Genomic DNA, 13,357 nt, shown 5'->3' on the forward strand with positions numbered 1-13,357 from the left:
CAGAGGAAGAGCCTTTCCAGGCCTCCCCAGTACTTCCGCACCCATTCCCACCCGTGCACCACCCCATCCCCCCTTATTCTCTCCGCTACCCTCCCAGAGAACCTATGGAAGAGCTGGCTGGGAGTCAGGACCCTCAGCCTCATCCCCACTGCTGCCATCCTGTCCTCCCACAGCACCCACTTGCCATACCCTACCACCTCCCACACTACACCCTCAGCCACGGCTCCCACTGCCGCCAGCCCCCGCCTGTACAGGACTCTCTCTCTGCTCAGGGTGAAGGCAGGCCCTATCCCACTGAGGAGGCCCTGCACCAACCCCCAGTACACCCTTGCAAACTGGCACTCCCATAGGGCGTGCGCCACCGACTCCACCAGCCCACAGCCCCTTGGACAGAGTGGGCTGGCACTGCACCCATGGCGATGCAGCACCTCCCGCACCGACAGCCTGCCCATCGCGCACAGCCAGTGGAGGTCCCGCACCACCCCTGGTGCCCTCCCCCCGCTCACCTTGCCCCACTCGAGGTTCAGCGGCACCCCTTCAGGACCTGCCACCTGCCTGCCCGCAATGCTGTTGTACAGCAGCCTGTGCTGGAGAAGGCTCTCCCTCTCCACTGGAGCCGGGCACTGCCCAAGGAAGCGCAGCACTGCCTGATAGGCCGGGGACTGCTGTTCTGCCCGTGGAGCCACGTGGGTCAGCGGCACCCAGTGCCTCAGTGCGGTCGCCAGGTGGAGACGGGCGAAGTGGTAGCACTTGTGGGGGACCCTTCCCAGGACCATCCTACACGCGAAAGATGTAAAAATCGCGTCAAGTTTCAGGGGGATTCTCGGCACGCCGCGACCCCCCTTGTCCACCGGCATGTACATGAGGTCGCGACGCACATATTCGTACCTCCCTCCCCACAGAAACTTGAACATGGCCCTGGTCAGGGCCACCTTGATCGTTGCAGGAACTGGGAAGACGTAGGCCAAGTGTAGGAGTAGTGGGAGCAGGACAGCCCTCACCACTACCACCCTCCCAGTCAGTGACAGCCGCCTGCGTGCCCACACCCCCAGCCGTGATCTCACCAGCGCCATACGTTCTTCCCAGTTCCGCTCACCACTGCCCTGGGGAAAGAAGCGCACCCCCAACACCTTCAGTCCCCCCTGGCACCGCTCCCAGCCACCGTAGTCCCTCACCTCCTCTCTCCACCGGCCACACAGCAGGACTGAGGACTTGGACAGGTTCACCCTGGAGCCCGTCCCTGCCGCAAACCTGTCCACCAGGACTCTCACCCTTGCCAGGGACCGAGTCGACGACACAAAAATTGTCGTGTCGTCCGCGTACTGCTGGATTTTCAACTCGGCCCCTGCAGCCCCTGGGATCCTCACCCCGTCCACCCCTGGGTCCCGGCGCACCAGCTCCGCAAAGGGCTCCATGAACAGGACGTAGAGCAGCGGGGAGATTGGGCACCCCTGCCGCACCCCCCCCGCTTGCTCCACAGCCCCGCTCAGAAACCCATTCACTCTTACGCAGCTGTACACTCCCCTGTACAGCATACGCAGCCAAGACAGAAACCGAGGGCCCAAACCCATCCGCTGCAGGACCCGGAACAGGAAGGCGTGCTGCACCCGATCGAAGGCCTTCTCCTGGTCGATGCTGACCACCGCCAGAGGAAGGCCCCGATCGCGCACCCAGTCAATTGTGTCCCGCAGCAGAACCAGGTTCCAGCTGCAGGACCGCCCAGGTACCCCACAAGTTTGGTCAGGGCTGACCAGGACGTCCATCACCTGCTTCAGGCGGACCGCAGCTGCTTTGGCCAGCAGCTTATAGTCCGCCGTCAGCAGGGTGATTGGACGCCAGTTCTTAAGGTCAGCCCTGTCCCCTCCCTTGTGGAGCAGCGTCACCACTCCCTTTCTCATGGAGGCCGACAGCGCTCCCCCCTCCAGAAGCGCCTGAAAGACCTCCATGAGATCCGGACCAATGATGTCCCAGAACTCCCTGTAGAAGTCCCACGGGAGTCCGTCATGCCCCGGGGCCCTCCCTTCCCTCATGGAGCGGAGCGCCCCTGTCAGCTCCTCCAGACTGAGCTCCGCCTCCAGTGCCTGCCCTTCCTCCCGCCCCAACCGGGGCACCACACACCCCAGCAGTGCCTCCTGCTCCTCCGGGTCGCACTCTCTCCTGCTGAAAAGGTCTCGGAAGAAGCCCTCCGCGATCCCCAGCATCTCCGGGACCCCCGTTTCCAGCCCCGCTTCCCCTTTCAACCCAGAGATCACGGCGGCCTTCCTCCGAGCCTCAGCAGCCTGAAAAAAAAAAACAGTGGGCTTCTCCCCCTCCTCCATCTCCCTCAGCCGGCCCTGGAAGGCCAAGGCCTTAGCCCTCCCCTCCAGGAGGCTTCTCACCCTCTCCTTCGCCCCCTCATAGGCCTCCCACCTCACTGCCCTCCCCCTGTTGAGCTGGGTGTGCATATACGCCAAGGCGTCTAGCCACTTCTTCACCTCCGTCCGCTCCCTCCGCCGCTGCGCCATGCTGTACCTTTGGCAAAAAAGGCCGAAACGCACTTTTGCCGCCTCCCACCAGTCTACCACTGTGGAGTAGAACCCCCGCAGTGCCCTCACGGCCTTATAAAAGCCTCGAAAGGCCTCCTGGAACGCCCTGGATTTCATTAGGGAGGTATTCAATTTCCAGTAGCCTGGCCCCCATTGCGTGTTGGGAATGGGGACCGCCACCTGCAGCATGTCATGGTCAGATGCCCATGAAGGCTGCAGCGTGGCGGTCACCCCCACCCACTCCTTCGGCACAAAAATGTAGTCCAGGCGGCTCGCAGCTCCCCTGGAATTCCGCCAGGTAAAGCCTGGAGCCGCCGGATGTGCCGCCCGGAAGGAGTCGACCAGGCCGTAATCCCTGACCAACTCCGCCAGCGCTCTTGCCGAATAATCCCCCCCCCCAGCAGCGCTAGCCCCACCCCCATCCAGCGACACATTAAAGTCCCCCCCCAGGATTATCCGCCTGGAGGTGGACAGACTGGGCACCAGCTCCCTAAAAACCTCCAGCCTCCGCCCACTCCGAGTTGGCCCGTACACATTAAAAATTCTTATTTTAAAAGGACCCTGATTAACGTCTGCGTACATCGCCCGCCCCGCCACAATGTCCACAGACTCCTGGATTTCCATATCAGCGCCCTTCACCAAAATCCCCAGCCCATCGGCATGAACGCTGCCCACCGACCACGCCGATGGGCCCCACGTCCACTCCTCTGAGAAACCCAGTACATCCCCCATGTCCCGAAGGTGCACCTCCTGTAACAAAAAAACCTTCCCTCTTGTCGCCGCTAAAGAGGCAAAAAGTGCCTGCCTCTTCCCCGAGTTTCTCAAACCCCGCACATTCAAAGTGATTACATTTACCACCATTTTTTAAACAAAAAAATTTTTACTGACCTTCAATCCCCTTCCTTCTCAGAGGAGTCCCCCCCTCCCTCGAGTCCTTTCTCCATCCCCATCACCCCTGTGATCCCCGCCACATCCCAGCCTGCAAACTGGGAAGCCGGGCTGACTGCCGGTCCCGCTGAGGCCGCAGAGGCTCCGGATGCCTCCTCCAGGTCCACCTCAATGTCCACCTCCTGGGCCTCCCCCTCCGCCGAGTCTGAAAGGGCCAGGAACCTGTTCTGCAGAGGGATGCCCGGTCCTGCCTTTGCTTCTCTCCCGTTCGTGTCCCCCGAGCGAACCCGCTTCCGTGCTGCCACCTGCGCCCACTCCGGCACCTCTCCCTCTGGAGGAGGGCTGTCCCCCCACGCCAACGGGGTCTGCAGGTCCGCAGTGGTGCACATAGCCGCTCCCTCCGCCTCCGGGGACAAAACCTCCTCCACAGGAGGCACCGACAAAGGGGAAAATAGCTCCGGCGAACCCTCTCTTGGGACTCCGGACTCCTCCGCCCAGACCCTCGCCTTCATCACCACTGCCCCAAGCCCCAAACCCAGGCCAGGACGCGAGGAAGGCCCGAAGATCTGCCCCGGTGAGTAGGCCCGGACCGGACCGGAATCCGGACCCAGACCGGAACCCGGAACCGGACCAGAACCCGGAGCCGGACCGGAACCCGAACCGGAATCCGGAGCCGGACCGGAACCCGAACCGGAATCCGAAGCCGGACCGGACCCCAGAGCCGGACCCGGGCCGGAACCCGGAGCCCGCACGGAATCCGGAGCCGGACCGGAACCCGGAGCCGGACCGGAACCCAAAGCCAGACCCGGACCGGAAACCGGAGCCCGACCGGAAGCCGGACCCGACCCAGACCAAGCCTCCATGGTCTCACTGGACCCCCTTGCCTCTTGCTCTGTACTCCCCTCCGCGCCCCTCCGTGGCTCCTCCAAAGCTGAGGTCTCGCTCCTGTGCCCAGGATGCAGGGATGGTTCCGGAACCGGAGCCAGCCCACCAGGCCCCACCCCTTCCTGATCCGGCCTAGTGGCCAAGGCCGCCGCAGAGCCTGGGCTAGTAGTGCTGGAAGGCCCAGCCCCGTGCTCCGAAGCCTGCCCTCCCTCCGTAGCCGACTCCCCTGCTTCTCGCCCGGCCTTCCTGGTGCTAGGCCGTGCTTGACCTCCAGGAGGCCCAGAGTAGGCCCCAAACTCACCCTGCACCAGGGCCGCAAACGACCTCACCCTTTCTGGGCAGGCCCGGAAAAGGTGCTCCACACTCCCGCAAAGACTGCACATTTTCGGGGCCACACAGTCTCTTGTAGCATGCTCCGCCGATGCACAATGCCTACATCGGTCAGTGGAGCACACCGCCTTAACATGCCCATACAATCCACACCTACGACAGTACAAAGGTTGCCCTGGGTATACCAGGTAGCCCCTGTCCGGGCCTATGGAGAAGGCCCCAGGAGGATGTGCTACCCCCCCCACCCCTGAAGGATCCTGCTTAAAACGGACATTAAAACGTCTTTTCCCGTTCCAAAAACCAAATCTGTCTTTCAATTTCACCCCCTCCCTCACATCTGAACAGTACCTGAGCAGGAAGGCCAGGATGTCCTCCTCCCGAACAAAGGGGTTGTAGAGGTGGATCATCAGGGGTCGCAGGGCCTTGTTGTATAGCAAATGGACGGTAATCCCTTGCAGTGCCGGGTCCTCTTTGTGTTCCACAAATTTCTGGTGCAGGTTGTAGCAGGCGGCTTCTGACACAAATGTTAAATCAAAAAACCCTCGTGGGGAAAAATCCTGGAGGCAAAAAACTGTCTCGCTGTCAACCCTTAGTAACTCCTTCAAGATGTTTTTCACAAAAAAATCCAAAGTGAAACCTTTCCTCCTCTCTCCGTCCTCCATCTCCACCCGAACCGTGTTCCTCAGCCGCACCCTGTGGGTCGGCACGTCACCTTCCGGCGTTCCCATCCTCTTCCCGTCTTTATCTTTGCCAAAAGGCCGAGAAGCGATAACCGCAAACTGGCCCCTGCCGACGGCGCCCTCCCGGTGGCCCCGGACCGCGCTCGGGGGAAGACGCCACCTGGCCCAGGAGCCGGCCCCCCTCCCCGCCTTCCCAAGAACCCTGCGCACGCACTGACTGGCCGGTCGGCGAGCTACCGTAACGACCGGACTCAGCTGGCTCCTCCCACCAAGATCCACTGTCCTCCACTGGCAGGCACAGCCGCCAAAAACACTCAACACATACCGAGTACGCTGTGACGTACTTACTACCGAGTTACTTACCGAATAGCTGCTCTCTAGGCAGCGACCAAAGCTATTTAGCGAGCGGGGCATCGATCGCACGCGGCAAGCAGGCGATAAGCCAGAAACGAGCAAGTCGGCGACTCGCAAGCAACCCGCATACCTGTCGCACATTGCCGTCTGTCCTTAAACCGTTCGAAGTTGCCCCGTCCTGTGGACGGAGCATCCAAAAATAGCACAAACTCAGGTGCGTTCCTCTCCACGGAAATCTTTAGTAAAAGGCGAAAGATTTGTGCGTGCTGAAGAGAAACCCGAGCGAAATGTGACCTTTCAGCGCACCAGGCGCCTCCGGCCCCCTTCCCAGCCACTCCCACTGACCCGGGGTTGCCACTGCCGCCAGCCGGCCGGACAGACAATCCGAGAGGGAAGGTGGGAAAAGCGAGACAGCGCAATGACAACAAACAGTTACGTCCCGCACAGAAAACTACATCATTTTGCTAAAAAACAGAGGCAAGCACACTTACAACAAGGGCACATATTCACCCTATTTACAACACAATTTACATACATACAAAAAAAAACAAACAAACAAACAAACAAACAAAAAGGGGGAAGAACAGGGCAACCCACCCACCTAGTAAAGGACAACAAAACACAACCTTTTTTTGCACAAAACTTGGAGAGGCGCACCGTTCCCGAACGCACTGCAATAACGGGTCGATGCTTGAAGCGGACGGAGCAAGCTCCTTCTCCGACTCCCTGTGCCAAAAATCCGTTTAATATATAGTCCCCTGATAGGGGACGTATCAGATATTAAACTGATAAGAACAGATACTACACTTGATCTTAGCCAAAAGGCCGAGAAGCGATAACCGCAAACTGGCCCCTGCCGACGGCGCCCTCCCGGTGGCCCCGGACCGCGCTCGGGGGAAGACGCCACCTGGCCCAGGAGCCGGCCCCCCTCCCCGCCTTCCCAAGAACCCTGCGCACGCACTGACTGGCCGGTCGGCGAGCTACCGTAACGACCGGACTCAGCTGGCTCCTCCCACCAAGATCCACTGTCCTCCACTGGCAGGCACAGCCGCCAAAAACACTCAACACATACCGAGTACGCTGTGACGTACTTACTACCGAGTTACTTACCGAATAGCTGCTCTCTAGGCAGCGACCAAAGCTATTTAGCGAGCGGGGCATCGATCGCACGCGGCAAGCAGGCGATAAGCCAGAAACGAGCAAGTCGGCGACTCGCAAGCAACCCGCATACCTGTCGCACATTGCCGTCTGTCCTTAAACCGTTCGAAGTTGCCCCGTCCTGTGGACGGAGCATCCAAAAATAGCACAAACTCAGGTGCGTTCCTCTCCACGGAAATCTTTAGTAAAAGGCGAAAGATTTGTGCGTGCTGAAGAGAAACCCGAGCGAAATGTGACCTTTCAGCGCACCAGGCGCCTCCGGCCCCCTTCCCAGCCACTCCCACTGACCCGGGGTTGCCACTGCCGCCAGCCGGCCGGACAGACAATCCGAGAGGGAAGGTGGGAAAAGCGAGACAGCGCAATGACAACAAACAGTTACGTCCCGCACAGAAAACTACATCATTTTGCTAAAAAACAGAGGCAAGCACACTTACAACAAGGGCACATATTCACCCTATTTACAACACAATTTACATACATACAAAAAAAAACAAACAAACAAACAAACAAACAAAAAGGGGGAAGAACAGGGCAACCCACCCACCTAGTAAAGGACAACAAAACACAACCTTTTTTTGCACAAAACTTGGAGAGGCGCACCGTTCCCGAACGCACTGCAATAACGGGTCGATGCTTGAAGCGGACGGAGCAAGCTCCTTCTCCGACTCCCTGTGCCAAAAATCCGTTTAATATATAGTCCCCTGATAGGGGACGTATCAGATATTAAACTGATAAGAACAGATTTTTTTTTTTTTTTGTATAAGAAATTTTTATTTACACAAATATACTTTTACATCATATTCACATTACATACACATAACACACACACTGTACAGACCCAACATCTTTTCTACAGACAACACATATACATCCACTATTTACACTTTTATATACACTATTTACACATTTGCCTTTTATAGGCTCAAGGCGACCTTCACCTTTTCCCATTTCTTTTCGCCCCTTTTTTCCCCTTCTACCTGGGCACACACCCCTATCTCCACCATTACTCTCCTTTCCCACCCCCTGTAGCACTGCACCCCCGTCATGCTACTTTTGGGGTTCCTGACCTTCTGATTCCTGCTGTCCCACAGGGCCAGCTTCCCCCAGCTCACTAGGAGGCCAAACACCTCCCTCTCCTCAGCCTTCCGACTCTCCATCCCAGCTGCATTCATGACCCCAGCCTTGTCCACCGCTGTGGCCCAGACCGGGAGAAACACCCCCTTATTTGCCTTCCCCCAAAAGACCCTTGCAAAGGGGCATTCCCACAGGGCATGCCCTCCTGTCTCCTCCCTCCCACAGCCCCTGGGGCACAAAGGGCTCCTGGCCGTGCCGGCCCTGTGCATCCTCTCCCTCACCGGTAGCCTTCCCAGACCGCCCATCCAGTTCAGGTCTCTCGCCCGGTTTGGGAGCCACTTGGCCGACAACCACCTCCATTGCCCTCCGCTCCTTTCCACCTCCCTCTCTACCGCCCTTGTCCTCCTGCCCAGGATCTCTTTGTAGAGGGCCCGATGATCCCCCAGCCCCTGTGCCGCGATAATCTCTCTATTAGATCTTACAAAGAGAGCTGCCCTCGTGTAGCACCACGGGATGTCTTCCGCCCTCGGCCCGCTGTTGTCCCACCCCACCAGCTCCCTCATGGCCGTCCCCACCCACATCCTCATGAGGTGCCGGCACTTGTGGCCCTCATCTCCCACCAAGGCGTCGTAGATACTCTTCGTGAACAAGACCTCTACCTTCAGGCCCACGTCTACTAGGTCTCTCCCGCCCTTTTCCACCGGCAAAAATAAAATCTCCCTTTTTACAGGCTCTAGCCTCCCTCCCCATAAAAAATTAAAAATCAACCGGTTTAGCCTGATCTTATACACCGCCGGGATCGGAAAAACCCTCCCTAAATAAATAATCCTCGGTAAAATGTCCACCTTCACTATTAATATCTTACCTGAAAGTGTCAGCGCCCTCTCCCTCCACACGCCTAACCTCTTCTCCACCTTCTCCAGGCACTGCTGCCAGTTCAGCCTGTCCGCCCTCTCCCCGCTGAAACGGACCCCCAGCACCTTTATCCCCTCCTCACACGCTACCAGGCCATACTCCTCCCCCCTTCTCCCTCTCCATCCCTCGGTCACCATCACTGTCGACTTAGTAAAATTGATTTTTGACCCTGACCCTCGACAGTACTGGCCCACCAGGCCCATGACCCTCTCTACGTCCCTCTCCGATGAGACCACCACCGTGGTGTCATCGGCATATTGCAGCACCTTTACCCTCTCCCCCCCGCTGCCCGGGATCTGCAGGCCCCTGAATACCCTGTCCTGCCTCATCAGCTCTGCCAGGGGCTCTATCACGCACACGTACAGCAAAGGGGACAAAGGACACCCCTGCCTCACCCCTCTACCCTGCATCACCTGTGCACTCAGGGCCCCATTTACATTTACCCGGCTGAAGGCCCCGTTGTAGAGGGTCTTCACCCAGGTAATGAAACCCTCCCCGAACCCCATCCTCTCTAAAACCTTCACCAGGAAGGCGTGGTCGACCCGGTCGAAAGCCTTCTGCTGGTCCAGGCCTATCACCCCTACCCCAACTTTCCTGCTTCTCGCCCAGCTCAAAAGATCCCTTAAAAGAATCAAGTTCTGGGACCCCATCCTTCCTGGGACAGCACAAGTTTGGTCAGGTCCCAGAACTTCCCCTAACACCCCCTTGGCCCTGTTGGCCAGCACCTTCCCCAGCACCTTGTAATCGGTGCAGAGGAGAGTTACTGGCCGCCAGTTCCCCAGATCTTTCCTCTCCCCCTTCTTGTGCAACAGGTGCACTACCCCCTCCCTCATCGATAAGGGCATCTTCCCCACTTCTCCCGCCCGGTTAAAAACCTCCACCAGGTCCTCAGCCACTATCCCCCAGAAGTGGGTATATACCTCCCTGGTAATCCCATCTCTCCCTGGCGTTTTCCCCGCTTTTAAAGAGAACAAGGCCTCCCTTACCTCTTCCATCCTTATCCTCCTCCCCAGGGCTTCCTGTTTTCCCCTCCCTACCTTCCTCCAGAGCTGCGCTACCAGCCTGTCCCCCTCCTCTGTGTCCCTCTCTTCCCTCCCAAACAGCACCGAGTAGAAAAGCGCTGCGGCGTCCAGCTTCTCCTCCTGCTTCCTTACCTCCCCCTGGCCTGTCATTATCGCCTCTATCCTCCCCTCCTTTTGCCGCGCTCTCACCGTTTTAAAGAAGAAAGGCGTTACCTTCTCGTCCTTCTCCCTCCGCTCCACCCTTGCCAGGAAGGCAAAACGCCTTGCTTTCTCGATGTAATACGATTTTATATCTTCTTTTAACCCCTTTACTTCTTCTGCGTTCACCCTCCCTCCCCTGTTTGCCACCCCCACCCAGTATTGCAGCTCTCCCTTCAGTGCCCACACCTTCTCTCTCTCTTCCCTCCTTTTCGCTATGCCATAGGCTATGCAAAACTCCTTTATCCTCCGTTTCACCATTTCCCACCACTCCAGCACACAGGAAAACTGGGCTTTGAAAACCCTCCACCCCAAATAAAATTCCGTGAACTGTTCACAAAAAACAAAATCTTTAAGGAGATTGGCATTAAAAGACCATCTCCTTTGTCTTCTAGCCTCCCCTCCCCCCAAAATACACTTTACTACACTATGGTCTGAGGACCAGCTGGGAATCACCGCAAAACTTTCCACCCTCCATTTTTTTGAGGCAAAAAAGTAGTCCAACCTCCTCCTACAGCCCCTGGAGTTTGACCACGTGTATCCCTCCCCCTGTCGGCCATCTTCTTTAAAACAATCAAACAAAGAAAACTTAACCAAAATCTCTTTTTTTAAATACAGAACTGAAAAATCCCTTCTCCCTCCCACTATCCCCTCGTCCACCGACACATTAAAATCCCCCCCCAAAACAATACATCGATTTGTCGCCAATAAAACCGGCAACATCTTGAAAAAACACAAACGCTCAGAAATATTACATGGGGCATGCACATTTATGAGCCTAAACTTCTCCCCTCCCCACAAAACATCAGCACACAACAGTTTCCCTGGAACAATCGACAGGAATTCCTCAACCACCATCCCCCTTCCCTTAAACAGAATCCCCAACCCATCGGCGTGGACATTGCCCACTGACCAGACCGAAGGCCCCATATCCCAATCTTTGCAAAACTTGGCGACATCCCTCCCTCCTCCCAAATGACACTCCTGCAGGAACATCGCGTCAAACGACACGTCTTTAAATGATAAAAACAGTGCCGCTCGCTTATCTCTGTCTTTTATGCCTCTAGTGTTCAAAGACATGAAAGTTTTCTCCATTTGAGAAGTTATATCAAAACGGATATACAGGCTCTCAGCCTACCTCCTTCCGAAGATCTTCTCCATCATACGCTCGGGTTCCGTCGGTATCAGGGCCTCCGCGTCCCCCATCTCCTTCTCCCCCTCTTCGGCCCAGTCCTTGGGCCTAGCCATGGCTTTGGTCGGGGCCTTGGCCTTAGCCCTCCTCCCCCCTGATGGAGCTCCAGCCATCTCCGGCCTCTCCTTCCTTTTTTCGCCCCTCAGCCTGATGACGGCCTCCTCCTCTGTGGACAACTCCATGTCGGAGCCCTCACTGCCTTCATCCGCCGTCTCCCTCCCCTCCATGCTGTCGGGACCCCGATCGGTGTCTGGGATCGGGCCTTCCCCGGTGCTAGGCCCCGTTGGGCCCGGTATAGGCCCCTCAGCCTCCATTGGGCCTGGTGTAGGCCCTTCCGCCTCCGCTGGGCCTGGTGTAGGCCCCTCCGCCTCCCTTGGGCCTGGTGTAGGCCTCTCTGCCTCCTCTGGGCCTGGTATAGGCCCCTCAGCCTCTGCCGGCCCTTGTGTAGGCCTCCCTGCCCCTGCTGGGCCTGGTGTAGGCCTCTCCTGCTCTGCTGCACCTGGTGCAGGCCTCTCAGCCCCCGCTGGCCCTGGTGTAGACGTTGCCCTCTCCCTGGCTGCGTCGGCGTAGGTGCGGCGGCGCTCCGGGCATGCCCTCATAAAGTGGTCTCTGGAGCCGCAGGTGTTGCAGGTGCGTGGCTCCTTGCACTCCGCCGCCATGTGCCCTTGCTGCCTACAATTATAGCAGACCACCGACCGGCACCCCGCGTCGACATGGCCCACCTCCATGCACCGCCGACAGAAAGGAGGCTGCCTGGAGTACATTATGTGGCCCTTCACTCCCTCGACCATGCAGAGGGCTGGAGGATGGAGGTAGCCCTCGTAGCCATGGTCGCTCTCCCGGAGCAGGACCTCGTACACCCTCTGGCCGTTCCAGAAACCGTAGGCGTCCCTCCGGTATCTGGGTCCGGCCACCACCCTGGCGTACCTCTCGAGGTACCTCCCGACCGCCTCGTCCGGCACGTTCATATCAAAAAGATTGATAATCACTACCCTGTGGTTCCTCCTCTCCATGGACTCCACTCTCCATGGCCCCAGGTCTTCCCTCTTGCACCGCTCCATGAAGGCCTTGAAAGGATCCGGCCCCCTGAAGGCGACGTCTACAAATTCCTCCCTTCCATTACGCTGGATCCCCAGGATTTCCTTCTCTGACAAAAGAAACTTCTCCAAAATGAAAGACTTTACGAACTCTTCTCGTTGTGGCATGCCCCCAGGAACTCCTGCCCACTTCATCCTCGCCGTATTTCTCACTGCTCTCCAGTTATTCGAAGACATACTTACTGTTTAGTCGCTTCTCACCACCACAATCCACTTGATCTTAGCCAAAAGGCCGAGAAGCGATAACCGCAAACTGGCCCCTGCCGACGGCGCCCTCCCGGTGGCCCCGGACCGCGCTCGGGGGAAGACGCCACCTGGCCCAGGAGCCGGCCCCCCTCCCCGCCTTCCCAAGAACCCTGCGCACGCACTGACTGGCCGGTCGGCGAGCTACCGTAACGACCGGACTCAGCTGGCTCCTCCCACCAAGATCCACTGTCCTCCACTGGCAGGCACAGCCGCCAAAAACACTCAACACATACCGAGTACGCTGTGACGTACTTACTACCGAGTTACTTACCGAATAGCTGCTCTCTAGGCAGCGACCAAAGCTATTTAGCGAGCGGGGCATCGATCGCACGCGGCAAGCAGGCGATAAGCCAGAAACGAGCAAGTCGGCGACTCGCAAGCAACCCGCATACCTGTCGCACATTGCCGTCTGTCCTTAAACCGTTCGAAGTTGCCCCGTCCTGTGGACGGAGCATCCAAAAATAGCACAAACTCAGGTGCGTTCCTCTCCACGGAAATCTTTAGTAAAAGGCGAAAGATTTGTGCGTGCTGAAGAGAAACCCGAGCGAAATGTGACCTTTCAGCGCACCAGGCGCCTCCGGCCCCCTTCCCAGCCACTCCCACTGACCCGGGGTTGCCACTGCCGCCAGCCGGCCGGACAGACAATCCGAGAGGGAAGGTGGGAAAAGCGAGACAGCGCAATGACAACAAACAGTTACGTCCCGCACAGAAAACTACATCATTTTGCTAAAAAACAGAGGCAAGCACACTTACAACAAGGGCACATATTCACCCTATTTACAACACAATTTAC

General features: G+C 57.8%; 5 non-coding genes across 5 annotated transcripts; all 5 read right to left on the reverse strand.

The window, feature by feature from the left end:
- Positions 1 to 5,831: 5,831 nt before the first annotated feature.
- Positions 5,832 to 5,948, reverse strand: LOC133105777 (U5 spliceosomal RNA). Its single transcript, XR_009703969.1, has one exon. It is a non-coding gene; the product is annotated as a U5 spliceosomal RNA (small nuclear RNA).
- Positions 5,949 to 6,308: 360 nt separating this feature from the next.
- Positions 6,309 to 6,499, reverse strand: LOC133105757 (U2 spliceosomal RNA). The gene has a single exon (XR_009703950.1). It is a non-coding gene; the product is annotated as a U2 spliceosomal RNA (small nuclear RNA).
- A 433-nt stretch (positions 6,500 to 6,932) lies between these two features.
- LOC133105778 (U5 spliceosomal RNA) lies at positions 6,933 to 7,049 on the reverse strand. The gene has a single exon (XR_009703970.1). It is a non-coding gene; the product is annotated as a U5 spliceosomal RNA (small nuclear RNA).
- Positions 7,050 to 7,409: 360 nt separating this feature from the next.
- LOC133106362 (U2 spliceosomal RNA) lies at positions 7,410 to 7,594 on the reverse strand. Its single transcript, XR_009704477.1, has one exon. It is a non-coding gene; the product is annotated as a U2 spliceosomal RNA (small nuclear RNA).
- Positions 7,595 to 12,995: 5,401 nt separating this feature from the next.
- On the reverse strand, positions 12,996 to 13,112 carry LOC133105779 (U5 spliceosomal RNA). Its single transcript, XR_009703971.1, has one exon. It is a non-coding gene; the product is annotated as a U5 spliceosomal RNA (small nuclear RNA).
- Between the last annotated feature and the right edge of the window lie 245 nt (positions 13,113 to 13,357).

Source organism: Conger conger, chromosome 12, assembly GCF_963514075.1.
Source record: "Conger conger chromosome 12, fConCon1.1, whole genome shotgun sequence".
Lineage (NCBI taxonomy): Eukaryota > Metazoa > Chordata > Actinopteri > Anguilliformes > Congridae > Conger > Conger conger.